The 14,804-nt window shown below is 37.0% G+C and overlaps 1 protein-coding gene across 9 annotated transcripts in view; it reads right to left on the bottom strand.

The window, feature by feature from the left end:
• LOC110261733 (uncharacterized) overlaps window positions 1–14,804 on the bottom strand; it is a 1,083,992-nt gene that overhangs the window by 554,144 nt on the left and 515,044 nt on the right. For 6 of the 9 annotated variants that reach the window (XR_014809658.1, XR_014809660.1, XM_084967484.1 and 3 more), the window contains one exon: window positions 3,505–3,580. The gene's annotated coding sequence lies outside the window, so the exon portion shown is untranslated. Of the gene's footprint in view, window positions 1–3,504; window positions 3,584–14,804 lie in introns of all 9 variants that reach the window. The other 3 variants (XR_014809655.1, XM_084967490.1, XM_084967489.1) reach the window with 1 other exon arrangement.

Genomic DNA, 14,804 nt, shown 5'->3' with positions numbered 1-14,804 from the left:
GAAACACATGTGACAACCTGGATTTTGACTGCCATCTGATGAGGGATGGGGGCACAGGGGAATCGTATAGGATGGAGCCCTGAACCTGTGGGATCTGATGCTATCTCCAAGTAGATAGTGTTTGAACTGAGTTGAATTATAGCACACCCAGCTGGTGCCTGAAATTTTCTTGGTTGGGAACACCCCTCCAATACTGGAATTGGTGATCAGAATTGTAATTTTTAATTGCTGTTTTATTTAAGATCCTTAGAACCATAAGCAAAAGACTCAAAAAGGCTTAAGAAAAAGACTATAATGGCCCAGGTAATTTAAAAGTCTAGAGGTATTTTGGATTCAGGAATAATCCAGGACCTCAAAATAATGTAATCAAGGCACCAATCTTCTCTTTATTTGAAATCCATTTGTCTCTCCTTGGTTTAATTCTGCGTGCATGTCCCTTCCTAGTTGTAGCATAATGAATCATGTCATTTTAGCTTAGAAAAATCTTCCTAAAACTATATGGTAGCAAAGTACTAACTTTCCACTGAATTCTCAAACTGGCTCATCTTTGGATTAGATGTTAATTCCAAAGTCTACAGTACCCTAACTGGTGAAATATATGTCATATATCCACCCCTGTGGTTGGAAAGGGTATTTTGGACTCACATGAACCACAAAGAAAGGGGCATTTTTAAGAAAGGGAGAGTACTGAAACCAGTAGAGAGAACAGACAAAATTTAGTTCCCTGAACATACCATATTTTGTATTAGAGCAGCTTCATTTGCAGCATTTTCCAAGGTATTGCTGTCCATTTTCCCCTTCAGTTCAGTCAGTTTTGTATGTATTTAGGGGCTTTCTTATTAGGTGCATGTATTGACCCTTTTATTATTTAAAAAATATACTCAGTCTCTGATATAATATTATTTTTGTCTCTTATTAAAATTTTTCATTTTGTCTGATATTAGTAAAGCTAAAGATTGGGGTGAGGAGGCCCAACTATGGAACCTGGTGATGCATTAGATTTGGGGAATATTACTGAATAAATTGGTATGATTTCAAGATTTGGTGCTTGGTTGACATGATAAAGTTATTCAGCAAGAATGGGAAAAGGAAAGGGAACACAGGTATGGGATTTGAAAAGACTGAGTTTCTTTTGGAATATTATGATTTTAAAGATCTATGAATGAACCAAGGAGTCTTCGGTGGCTACTTTAGAATTATATTTTATCTGATTATATTGAAATCTATGACTCCATTTTGAAATGTATACATGTGCAATTATAACATGTCTAGCACAGAGTTTAGCTCAGATTAAATTAAATGCTTATAGATTGAAGGACTGATTTAGAGAACCTGATAATGTCATGAGTATCCAGCTATTCTAGACAAAATTTAGTTCCCTGAACATACCATATTTTGTTTTGCTTTGAATTGTGAATCGTTGAACATTCTACCTCTTTTTCTTGGAATGCCCTTCCCTTCTCACTTCATTATTCACTTGGCTAAGCCTATTTATCTTTCAGGTCTCAGCTCAGATGTTACCAACTACAGAAAGCTCTTTGTACTGACTCAGGAATTTCTGTGTAATTCCTTCCATTTTCAGTGCAGCCTTTGGTACATTACATTGTTCAATAGCCTATTCCATTGCTTCCTATTTACTATTTTTATTCTTAGTAGATAGCCTAATACATGGAAATACAACAAATTCTTTTTGAATTAATAATTATTAAATAAATTTAGCTATACAAAAGAACTGTTTCGTTACCTATTTTATATTCCTATCCCAGCATATCCAAGAATTAAACGGACTGACCTTTGAACAAGACTAAGGAAAAAGATAATCCATTCCTGTTTAGAAGAGACTATTTTAGAATAGACAGCCAGAGAAAAGAGAGGAAGATTTTCTTTGTGAAAGACCTATTAGCTAAATTCTTTTCTGGCATCAAAATTCCATATGCATCTCAAAGATGCCCAGTAATATGAATTAAGTGGATTTCGGAATAGTTGGCTGATGGATAATGACATTTGCTGAGTTTGGAATGTTCCGGGTTTATACCTAAATGATACATCATATTTCATCAAATCTAATATGACATTAATTATTACATGCACCATTATTTTACATACCTTCGAAAAAGAAAAGTAACACCTGCTGATTATGACACAATGTTTAGGAAATATCTATTTTAAGACACACTTCAGTATTAGCACTATTCAATATTTTAAAAATATGTCTTAAACACAAATAAATTTGTTAGGTAAGAATCAGAATCACAGATTGAGGGAGAACCTAAGAATTCATCCAATCTAATCTTCATCAATTTACAAACAAACTGAGAACCCAAAGAATTTAAGTACAGACAGGAACACAGAAGTTGAGCAGGTCAATCAGCTTGTAAGACCGGGTGGGCTACTTTGTTCTGGTGTTAACATTTAATAATTCTGTTCATTAATATTGTTATTTTTAAAAGTCTCAAAAGAAATGTATGTCATCAACACTCAACAAATATATACCTCTTATGTTAGAGATAGATAATTTATCTCAACAAATATGTTATTTCAAATCCTCTATACTCAAATATCTGAGTTCTAGCATCACCCCCAGTGAATCCAGGGTTTGCCTAGAAAGAGAATCCTGAATCCAGGTTTTGGCTGCCAAGAAAATATCTAATGAGATATATGTAAATCTAATGGTATATTGGATTTTTTTATCCTCTGCTCCTTGAAAAGCTTTCATTTAATCAAAGGTGATTTTTATGGTGTTAGGTTATGTGATATTTGATATGAGAACAAATCAAATTTTCCATAATTATGGTAAATTTTTAATTCACTACTTCTAATGGCAACTTGAAACGATTTTCTTTAGTAAATTTTAGCCACCTTGCACACAGTGCTGGGAGTTTTGTTTTAAAAAGCCACTTATTCGCCTTATCTTTCCTTCATTTTCCCCTTCTCTTAACACCGCAATTGAAAAACTCCCCCTCAACTCCACCCCCTCTCAAATTCCCCCACCTACCTGAAACCTCAGGCCCTCCTTTCATTACTTTGCTAATAACAAAAGCATCTTCATTTTCTCTGGAACTCATGCAGAAGAAACATTTTAAGCTCAACTAAATAATTATCCACCTACTTTCTATTTCTTCCCAAGGGAAAAAAAATCCTGATTGACTAAAAAATCACCAGGTTGTTGTCACCAGAATCTTTAATGTGAAACCTTCCTTACAATCTTCCTTCTTCAGCTTTCCGTTTTTGATGTGGGAAGTGGCAAAATTAAAGGAATTTGTGGGTTGTATTAGATAAATGAAGGCACATTTAATTGAACAAGTCATCGTGCATGCATTCAGTGTTTGACTGACATGCCGAAGGCAGCCAAGCACTTGAGTGCTGTGTGGTTCTCTTCCCGCTTACCACCAACTCTGCAGCAGGCCTGCGAGGTGCATGGAAGAATGTGCTCAAAGCAGGGCTCGCAGTTTAGGGGCAGCAGTCAGTAGGATGGTGGGGGCTGTCAGCTACAGAATGACTTACCCAAGCAAGGAAAGACAGAGCCTCTCTTCGCAGACCCAAGTTCCAGCTGCTTCATCTTCATTTTGTAACAAACACTCTGCTTAGAAAAGAATAAAAGAAAATCATTATTTTATTAAAGGTCTCTGACAAGGCAACCTCAAAATTATCAATTAAATCTTGCTGCTTGTAAATATTTATGCACATACATACATGAACGAACACACAAACACACATACATACATATACACACATACATACAGAGCCATTTTTTTATTTTCCCAAAAGCCTTCTGTGATGCCAGAGTCATCCCTTGGACAAGATTATAATTTAGCAAAGTCTGATTTTCTGTCCTCTCACTCCTATTAATGCCACCTTTTATCTCTCTGTCTCATCCTTAAGTGTCTCATTCCTGTTATCTCTGACAGGTTTAAGCTTATTCCTACTACTGTGTTAACTAATAAGTACTTTTAAAGTACTACCGGGGTATGGGGATTTTTCAGTGGTAGTGAAAGGGTCTTCAAAGGCTGAGAGTAATTCAATGTGAAATGTGAACTTGGTAACTGGGAATTTGAGAATAAATCTTTTTATTTCTTGGCCTTCTCAGAAGTTTGGTGGCCAAGAGGGGTCTATTTTATATACCGTTTTCTTCTGCCAAAAGACATTATCCACAGATATTTTCAAAAATATGGAAGCTGGAAAAGATCTTAACAGTCATCTCAAATCATCTCCACATTTTATAAACTTGGAAACTGAGGCCCAGAGAGGCAGGAAAGTTATTGCCAGAGGTACCCCACCCCCATCAGATTCTCAGGATAGCAGTTTCCATAAACCTTGACTTGGGAAAATGAACACTGTTTAAGGGCTCTGGATTTTTGGCACTTAGCAAGTTAAATAAGTTAGCACATGTCATTTGGGAAGGCTTAAGAACTATGTCTAACTTGCGGACCCCCAAGTTTGATGGCATATCCAAATTCAACCAGTTTATTTCTATCAGCAGTTCCATGGTTCCTTAAAGGAAACCTTTCAACTTAATACTATAGAGCCCCAGAGCCCTAGATGAAATGATATTGAACACCCCTGCAGTGGAAAGAAGCAGTCTGCTCCAATCATTTAGATGAGAAAGCCTTAGTAAAATATTTTGGCTATTTGCTCCTAGCACTAAGGCTAACCAGGTACTCTGAAGGCCTCCTGCTACTATAGCTTACATAGGACACAGTCTTCAAAACATTGTTGTTTGCGTCTGATTTAGTGGAGACTTCCAGATTCCCTCCCCTAAACTCCTGTCATGTAAATTAGAGTAGAAACTGGGGACAATAATCCAGGGTCAAAAGGAACAAGACGACCTAAGGATGGATCAGGATTGCAGCACTGCTGTTGGGGATCTTAGTCTTGAGCAAATATCAAAGTAGGGAAGCTGAGTCACAGATTCTTGAACTGACTGAAAGCTTTCAAGGCAAACAGAAGTTTCCATCGATAGGCACACAAAACCATAGGCAGAAAGCACACTGACTCTGAAAGAAAGCCTCTCAATTCTGAACCTACAGAATCTCACCAGGTAAGTCAAGGAATGTGTTCGTAATCAAAGATCATTAGTAAACAGAAAGACTAGGTTTATTAATTATCTGTTACTGTGCAACAAATTTCCCTAAAACTTAGCTTAAAATGACAATAAACAATTATTATCTCCCCCAGTTTCTGAGGGTCAGGAATTTGAGGATCTGGAATTTGTGTCCTGGCTCAGGGTCTCTCATAAAAGTATGGTCATCTGAAGGCTTGACTGGGGTGAGGATCCACGTCTAAAAGTACTCACTTGGCCAGTATGTCAGTGCTGGGTGTTGGAGGCCTCAGTTTCTCTCCATGTGAGCCTCCCCTCAGGCTAAGTGTCCTCACAACATGTTGATTTCTCCCAGAGTGAACAATCCAAGAGTAAGAAAGTAAGGCAGAAGCTATTCTATTTATGTGCTAATCTTTGATGAAAATTTGGGCAAATTTATTTGTAATCATGGAGAAAAAACAGCTAATCATGAATGAAAAAAATAATAAAATTAATTATATTAAAATTGAGAAATTCTGTTCACCAAAAGCCATCATAAAGAGAATGAAAAGTAAATAGCAAACTATGAGAGATATTTACCACTCAGTTAATATACAGAGGATTAGTATTCAGAATATATAAACAATTTCTACAAATCAGTAAGGCATAAAACCCAAAAGAAAGCTAGGCAAGAGCCAAAACACAGACACCAAGAAGAAGAAATAAGTGTGGGCAATATATATATATATAAAGTTTTTCAGTCTAGTCAACAACCTAGAAAATAAAAATTACAACCACAGTGAGACACAATTTTACACTTATTTAGTGGAGTGGTCTCAAATTAAAAGATCTGATGACACCAAGTGTTGGAAAAGAAGTGAATCAAGAAGAAAGCCAGGGGACATGAAACTGTTACAATTACTTTGGAAAACAATTTGGGAACTTGTAAAGATGAATATTCACACACATGCTCTCCATTCAACAGCTGTATTTCTAGGTCAGTGATTGTGATCCCTGGAGAATATTTGGCAATGTCTGGAGACCTTTTTGGTTGTCACAACTGAAAGCCACTATTGGCATCTGGGGATAGAAACCAGGGATGCTGCTAAACATCCTACAATGCACAGGGTAGCTCCTTAAAATAAAGAATCATCTGGTCCCCAATGTCAACAGTACCACTGGCTAGGTTTATGGACAAGAGAGACTCTTGCACCAGAAGGTAAGGGAACATATGCAAAACCACAACAAGCTGGAAGTAATACTTCCCTTTTGACAAGAGAATAAATAAATCAATTGTGAAATAGTTATTTGGTGAACTATACACAACTGAACTATAGCTATAGACAGTGATATGGATGGATTTTAGTGATGTGATGCAAAGGGAAAAAGAGGAAGTCCTGTAAGATTTCCAACGTGATATATTTAGTGTAATATTCAAAAACAAGAGAAACTGAAAAATATGTTATTTAGGCATACTTATAAACATATGTTTAAACTATAAAAGTAGGCTAGGCAATGATAATGTAAAATTCAAGGTACTGGTCACCTCTTGTGTAAGACAAAGAGAAGATTGTGGAGGGTGGAGAAGGCAAACAAATAAGTTTTGACCATGTTTGAACACTTCGATTATATAACGGGTTCACAATTGTTTACTACATTATCATTCTTTATAACTTGCATATAGATAATAGATATATACTTACATACACATATATCACATATATGCTTTTGTTCCAAACACTGCATTAAAATATAAGTAGATAAAAAAAATTATCCAGGGTCCAAGTTGTAATTCTGAAATTAGGGCAACCAACTCTGGCTTTTTTTGGAGAGAAAATGCTACTATTTTCATATCAGAGTCGGGCTCAAAATGGAGTATAATTTGCCCAATGTTTTCCTCCCTGGCAGTCCACTATAATACTAACCCCCACATAATATTATTGGCCTAAGCACCCCTTACTTTGCGATCTATAAGCAATAAACACAGGGCAAATAGAAAATAGCATGAAAATTATAAGACTTTCTTCTCTTTCTGTACACTATGATCATATACTGGTAGGGGCATAATAATATTATGTTAACAAGAATGAGAAAGTGAATGATCTGGGGCTTTCTTTGTCCCTTGGGGAAAACGCTGATGCCTTTTAAAAATAAAATTTTCAAAACCGTGCATCTCTAAAACCTAGGTTGGCACATTAAGGTAGCCCAAATGATCTGAAGTGCCAAGACCATCTATCAGTTTTAAGCAAAATTATAAAGATTTCCTGTTTTTTCCTTATATTTCTTTCATTTTATTCTAGCCAGGTTTTCCAAGTGCTAACCTGCCCCCTTGTTCCTATCCTCAGCTGATTTTCAAATAATCCCTGCTAGAGTGTTAATTGAAAAGTAAGGTATTAACTGATTATAGCTTAGTATGATTTCCCCCAGAATGATTTTTTATTTTCACAGGGGACTCATAAAGGTTGGCGTGGGCAACGGGGAGTGAAGGTTAAGAGATGACCTTCAGGAAGCTATAGCTAACTCCAACACCTGAAGGAGCAAATAAAGAATATTTGTTATGCAGCCTCTGAAAGGTTGGCAAAACCTTGCTTCAGGCCCTGTTTAAACATCCAGGCTCTGTCTACTACTTTTGGAACTGAGCTGCAATAAAACCTCTTACTTTCCTGACCCAAGAGGAAATATTTTATAAATTATAGTATAGAGAATTATTTGGTCAACATTTAGACCTGAAATACCCTGAAGAGTGAGAAAGTTACAGGAAAAAAAAAAAAAGATTTAGAGAAGGTACAAAGGCCAAAATCAATCAATAAAATGCTTAAGAATGTAAAGAGAAGAAACTTTTCAAGTGTCCAAGCATAAATGTCAAGAGTATTTCAACAAGACCCAAAAGGCTTGAGGTTGAACCATGTGTGTCTCTGGGGGGTGGGGTGGAGGGGGGGAGGAATAGAGAAGATTTCCAAGGAGAATACAAGTGTGTAGGAAATGTACCTTTATTTACAAAATAATTGTTCTACCACATTCAGTAATTGATATTAGTAACTGCTTAGTAACTGTTTTGCTGATAAGAAATCAGCCTTTTATAAAAGATGTATCCCTGAATCCGGATGTGTAAGCCAACAGGTAACAGCTGGAATCAAACCCAAACAAGCAGTCCTTGTTCTTACACTACATTGTGCATAGTCATCTAATGGTGTTTATATAAAATGAAGATTCTAGGACCCCAGCTGAGGCGATTCTGATTCAGCAGTCCTGCGTCACGGCCCAGGAATCTGCATTTCAGAGCACTCCGGGTGAGGCTAATGCCTGCAGTGGGCCACAGTGAAACAGGCTTAAGGAAGCCGACTGTTGGAAATGAACAAGGTGATTTAAAATTTATGTTAATATACAAAGCCAAGTATAGCCAAGACAATTTAAGGAAAACAGCAAGAACAACCAAAGCCCTTATGAGTTGCATCATTTGAAACTATTTTCTCCCATTCTGTAAGTCTGTGTTTTCTTTTTAGTTTCCTTTGCTGTGCAAAAGCTCATCAGTTTGATTAGGTTCCATTCGTTTATTGTTGCTTTTATTTCTGTTGCTTTGGGAGTCTGACCTGAGAAAACATTTGTAAGGTTGACGTCAGAGAATGTTTTGCCTATGTTTTCTTCCAGGAGTTTGATGGTATCTTGTCTTATATTTAAGTCTTTAAGCCATTTCAAGTTTATTTTTGTGCATGGTGTGAGGTTGTGCTCTAGTTTCACTGATTTGCATGTAGTTGTCCAGGTTCACCATGCTGTACAGTAGAAAAAAAATTGTATTGGGGAAATAACAAAAATTTTTTAAATTAAAAAAATAAATTATGAAGTAATACTAAAAAAAAAAACTAAAAAATAGATTAACAACAACAAAAAAAAAAGAACAACCAAAGCAAAAAAACTTAAGAGTACCAAGTTTGATTTCTTATAAAACTACATAATTATGACAGTGTGGTACTGTCACAATTCTCAAGTAAACAATGATATATAATATGGAGTCCAGAAACAGATGATAGAGAGATTTGTAATAACTATATTCACCTGATTTACAACAAAGCTGACACGGTTGAGCATCATGGAAAGGACGGTCTTTTCAACTCATGGTTTTAGGTCAATAGTACATCCATGTTCAAAGAAATAAATCTTGATCCCTATCTCACACGATGCACAAAATCAATTCCACAGTCTCCCCAAGGATTTCAATCTTTACCAGGTAGACATTTCATCAGAAGAAAAGTGCTCTAAAGTCTAATCAGTTGTATATATTTTAAAAATTTTATTTTAACTTGTATTGACATCAGTAATTTAGGTAATTTTATTTACTGAGACGTATATTTTGGAAATTTTATTTTCCTCTCTCCACTTTCCCCCTTGTTTCTCTACCTTCCTTCCTTTACTTTATGCTCTTGTACCATCTATTCTAAAGGGCTAAAAGCCCTTTTTTAAAAAATATTATCTTGGGAGTTCCCGTTGTGGCGCAGTGGAAATGAATCTGAGTAGGAACCATGAGGTTGTGGGTTCAATCACTGGTCTCGCTCAGTGGGTTAAGGATCCGGTGTTCCGTGAGCTGTGGTATGGGTTGCAAACGCAGGTCGGATCTGGCATTGTTATGGCTGTGGTGTAGGCCAGCAGCTATAGCTCAGATTAGACCCCTCGCCTGGGAATCTCCATATGGCACAGGTGTGGCCCTAAAAAGACAAAAAGACAAAAAAAAGTATTATTTTGTTTAATGCCACAAAATTTTGAAATTTTTCTTCTATCTTTACAGCTGTATCCATGGCATACAGAAGTTCCTGGGATAGGAATAGAATCCCATGCCACAACAGTGACAATACCAAATCCCTAACTGCTAGGCCATCAGGGAAGTCCTATCCTTTTATTCTTTTAAACACATGTATCAGACATCAGGGTAATAAGTCAGCAGCCCCACATATCAAATCTGGCTTACAAAACTATTTTAAAACGAATTAATTAAAAAAAAAATCCTGTTGGCAACATGATTGTGATATTTTTACCCCAAATCCAATTATCGGTCATCTATTGAAAATCTGGGAGTTCTGGCCACCTTTAAGCCAGCAGCAGTCGAAGGCAACTGCCTGCTGAATTTGGGGCAGCACTTGCCTGCATTAGACAGGGCCAGCCTCTCAGATAACACTCAGTCCTCAAGGGGCCTGTCTTACTTATATACATTACCTGCCTGAACCCTGTAGGAATTTGCATTTAAGAATCCTGTTACCTTTAATATTTGAATAAAATAGTTAGATGTGAAAAATATGTTTCTGAAAATTTATAGATGCATAAATGTCAATATTGTTTTCTATTTATACACAATTTTCAGTGTTCTACATATGGTAGCTAAAAAGATTTTTTCTTCTCCATCTTTAGTTTTTGGGCATCGATCCCTTCCTGTTTTTACAGGAACATTAGCTCAAATTTGCAGATACTGTGTGCTGCAGATAAAATTGCTGCGTTTAAAACCATATGTCACACTGAACTGTTCAAGAGGCATCAAGCCTTTCTTACTCACAGATCTTTAAAGATATAATTTTATGCTCAGTTAAGATGGAAAAGAGCATTAGGTCTGAAGATAAATCTATTTACTGTGGATGCGTTTTGCTGAAATATTTAACCAAACAACTAGGTAGAGAGACATTAGTATGGTATGTTAAAAGACAACTTTTTCAATGTACATATGCCTTCTTCCATGTTAATCAGCAACCAGGGATTATAATCATGAAGGAGAAGGATTAGTAAGGACACGCCAAAGAGCCTGCCCCCTGTTTATTTTCACCTTCATATTCACTTTTTAAGAATTACCATAAGAACCGTAATTCATAAAGTGGCTTTGAGTCATTTAACACTTTATGGAAATTTTTGTTCTACTTCATTATTATATTATGGTATAGAAAGGCATAATACACTACTATTACTATTTCATAGAGCTAAGTCAACGAGTTGTACAAAATAAGAAATTCATATCTGTGAAAAGTCCTTCAGGAATAAGATGCATTTCACTATAACTAGTCTTCTTTCCCACACACATAAGTTGTGTATTTTTCTTAGACATGAAAGCATGTAATGGGAGTATATATTTTAAGAAAATATGACCCTGAGGGCCCTGTTTTCTTCAGAAGTACATGTCATATAAAACACGATTCAAATGACAATCCAACTGAATTTGGATCACAGCCTTGCAAAATTGGCTTTATTGGCTTTATTCACACACACACACTCATGCACACACACATATTTTCATCTTCAAGTGAATATTAAATGACAGGTCAAACTACAGAAAATTGGATGACCATAGAGGATATCACTGAAAAAAATGTTGTAGCTCAATGGTGATCAGAACCTCTATACCACTTAACCAGTCTAAGTCTTGAAAAGAGTGACACTAAAATTGCAATGTTCTAAATAATTTTTTTTATGATGAGGCTAAAGAGAAAGAATGAATAGTCAGTTTGAGATACATCCATATACATCCAACATCCAGTTTCGATTTAGGAATGCCTGAACCACAAATCACTCCCAGTGCCATTAAGATTAATCTTTTAGGAGTTCCCGTCTTGGTGCAGCGGAAAGGAAACTGACCAGGAACCATGAGGTTGTGGGTTCGATCCCTGGCCTTGCTCAGTGGGTTAAGGATCTGAGCTATGGTGTAGGTCGTAGACTCAGCTCAAATCTGGCGTTGTGGTGGTTCTGGCGTAGGCCAGCAGCTATAACTCTGATTCGACCCCTAGCCTGGGAACCTCCATATGCTGCAGATGTGGCCCTAAAAGGACCAACAACAAAAGATTAATCTTTTAGGGCAGAGACCTCATCTCTAGCTTCTCACTTGGCCCAGTCCCTTCTACTCCCACTCCAGCCCATTCCTTTTCCTCCATCCTGCCCCAGTTATTTATTTCGAGCTCCACGGTTAAAAATAAAGCATGGCACCCCTCTCCAGACACTCATCTCTGTCTCTTCCACTGTTCCAGTGTGCTAAGTGAAAAGGAAAAAAGGAGATAGCCTTGAAGATGTGAAATGGAGATAGAACTTTTAAAAAGGAGAAAACTTGTTTAAGCTTCTGACAGTCCATTATCAGCCACAATTCATTTCTTTCATATAAACTTAGTTCTGAGCCTACTCTTCAAAGCCCTGAAGTTTTAAAACATATTTAAAGCTCTTCTCCAGTTAAATTTCCCTCTGGCCAGAGCATCTATCTTGAAAAGTGAACTTTCAACTTAATAGTCTTTTATCCTCCTCTAGCTCCCAAAATGTCCTCATCAGTGAATACTCCTTCTTTTTAATCTAGAAGTTCCTACCAAGTCTTCTGAATTTATAACCCTGTTTTGCAATCTTCAGAAGTCCAATCAATAAATACTTGACAAGTTTTAAACACAAAATGTCATATGAAAATTTCTTCTTACATTGTCACAAGAGTGAGTCCCAAATACAGTTCCGAATAAACCAGTAATCAAACATTTAAGTTCTCTGTTCTTGCATCTGGGTTATCAATGTTGCTCTGGGAATTTGCATAATGCTATAAAGTGAGAACCCTACAAATTCATGGCTTTCAGGGTCATAGACACCTAAAACCACACAGCAAGCCTCTGACCTGATTTCAGTCTTCCTCTTCTCTCAAGACCCTCCTTTAATTTCCTTGTCATCAACCTTCGATACAAGTGACATGTATTTGTGTGTGTATGCGCGTAGATAGATAAATAGGTACATAGGTAGGTAGGTAGGTAGATATTTTGAATTCAGCAAGATCTCTTTCTCTTCTGTGTGCTTCATATCTGTATCTCTCTCTTCTTTTCAGAATCAACACTGCCACTTGAGTTGTGCTCTTTATCACCTTTCTATTTCCATGGAAACCACACAATTCTAATTCTCCTATCATACTCCTCTTTCTCTTTGCTCATTTCTATTCCTCACCTAATAGATATTGTGGTGGAATTAAAAGACATATTTGGTCTTTGACACATGTTCCTGGCCCAGAGCTTCCCAAGCCCTTGGATTTTCCTGAGTGGTAGGAGGTCTTTTGTCATTTTGTCATAATCAGGCCCTCTGGAACATACCTGAGTCTTTGCTAGTGAAGTGACTCAGGGTGGGCTTCCCAGATAGTCTCAAGATGGGAGCTGATCACCAGGGAAAAAAAAAACAAAACATGTAATTAGAGGGTAGGAACTCTGAGTCTCACCCCACCCTGAACTCTGGGGAGGAGAGAGGTGTGGGGTTAGAGATTGGATTATAAAATGAGATCTAAAGAGCTTCTGGATTGGTGAACATGTAGAAGTGGGAGGTGGTGTGCCCACAGAGGGTCTGGAAGCTCCGTGCTCCCTAACCCCACCATGTCTTGCCCTGTGCATCTCTTTCATTTGGCTGCTCCTGAGTTGAATCCTGTAACAATCTGATAAAGTGTTTTCCTCAGTTCTGTGAGGCATTCTAGTAAATTATCAGATCTGAAGAGGTAGGGGGTACCACGGGAACCCTTGTGTTTGTAGCCAAGTGGAACCGAAGTACAGCTTGCTAGGGCAGTGTTGTGGGACTAAGCCTTTAAACTTGTGGAGGCTGATGCTAACTTCAGCTAGGGTCAGAATGGGGATTTAATTGTTGGGTACCCAGTTGAATCAGAGAAATATATTCTTATATAGTTCATTCCTAGCTAGCTATCTTTCAAGTCTTTCTTTCTCTTCCCTTTAACCTCGTAACTCCATGAAAGACAAGACCACAACGGATATTAGCCACTTCTTTCCTCATCTCTTCTCTCCCCTTCCCTTCCCTCCCCTCCCTTTCTCTGTTCTGAAATCTCCCTGTACACATCTATATCCCCAGCAGCACCTATGTCTTTCCCTAAGGCTCCAAGCTTGTATTATCATCTGCCAACTGGATATTTCCAACTAGATATTTTATAGGCACCTCAAACGCAGTATGTCTGAAACTAAATTTATCATCTCCCTTTTGCTTAAATATCCTCCTTCTCTATTTCCCAACCTATTTAAAAGCATCACTTAGATTAATTACCCATAGTTTTCTCTCTTTATTCTTCATGTTCAATATGGACAAAAAGAGTTGTAAAGCATGGAGTTAGAGCTCAGCTCTCCATTTAGCTAAGACATCTAGCTAACCATAATGCTTCATTCATCAAACATTCAGGAATAACAGAAGTCAATTTGCATTTGAGTGTTTCATTTGTGTCCCTTGTTGCATTATCTTCTTCATCAAGAAAGGGATCTGTAATGTCTGTGGATTTCCCTTCCAGTTGAAACTCACTTATGGTCTCCTTTCCATTTCAGAAAAGAGAAAGGCAGTGCACATTTTAATTGAAAATTTCAAGACATCAATTCACCCAGCCAGACATGGATTCGACAGGATGCTTTCTCTTCCTTAAAGATGGTTATTTCCTAATTAATAACTGAGTATTTGTTACTTTGATCTAAATGGGTATTAGAAATGGGATGAGAAACTGGCATCATTTTAACAAATCAATTTTATTAAAGTATGATCCCCATGCAATAAACCACACCTATTTTAAGTATATAGGTTCAATGAGATTTGATACTTGTATATATCTATGTAATCAAATCACAAACAAGGGATAGAACATTTCCACAAAACCAAAAGATGTCCCTTTGCAATTAAGGCCCCTATTCTTTCCTTAATCTCAAGAGAAATACTTAACTGCATTCTTTATTTGCATTTTCTGGAATTTCGTATGAATGAAAACATACTGAGCACTCTTTTGGATCTGGAGTCTTTTGTGCATCATGAAGTTTTTGAAATTAAACTG

Source organism: Sus scrofa, chromosome 7 (assembly GCF_054392235.1).
Source record: "Sus scrofa isolate SSC_HxYL_T2T_F1_AM1 chromosome 7, Sscrofa_HxYL_maternal_Yorkshire_Landrace_v2.0, whole genome shotgun sequence".
In the NCBI taxonomy this organism is placed as follows: domain Eukaryota; kingdom Metazoa; phylum Chordata; class Mammalia; order Artiodactyla; family Suidae; genus Sus; species Sus scrofa.
The sequence above is the reverse complement of the archived record's forward strand: the minus strand, read 5'-3'. Positions and strand labels throughout refer to the sequence as shown.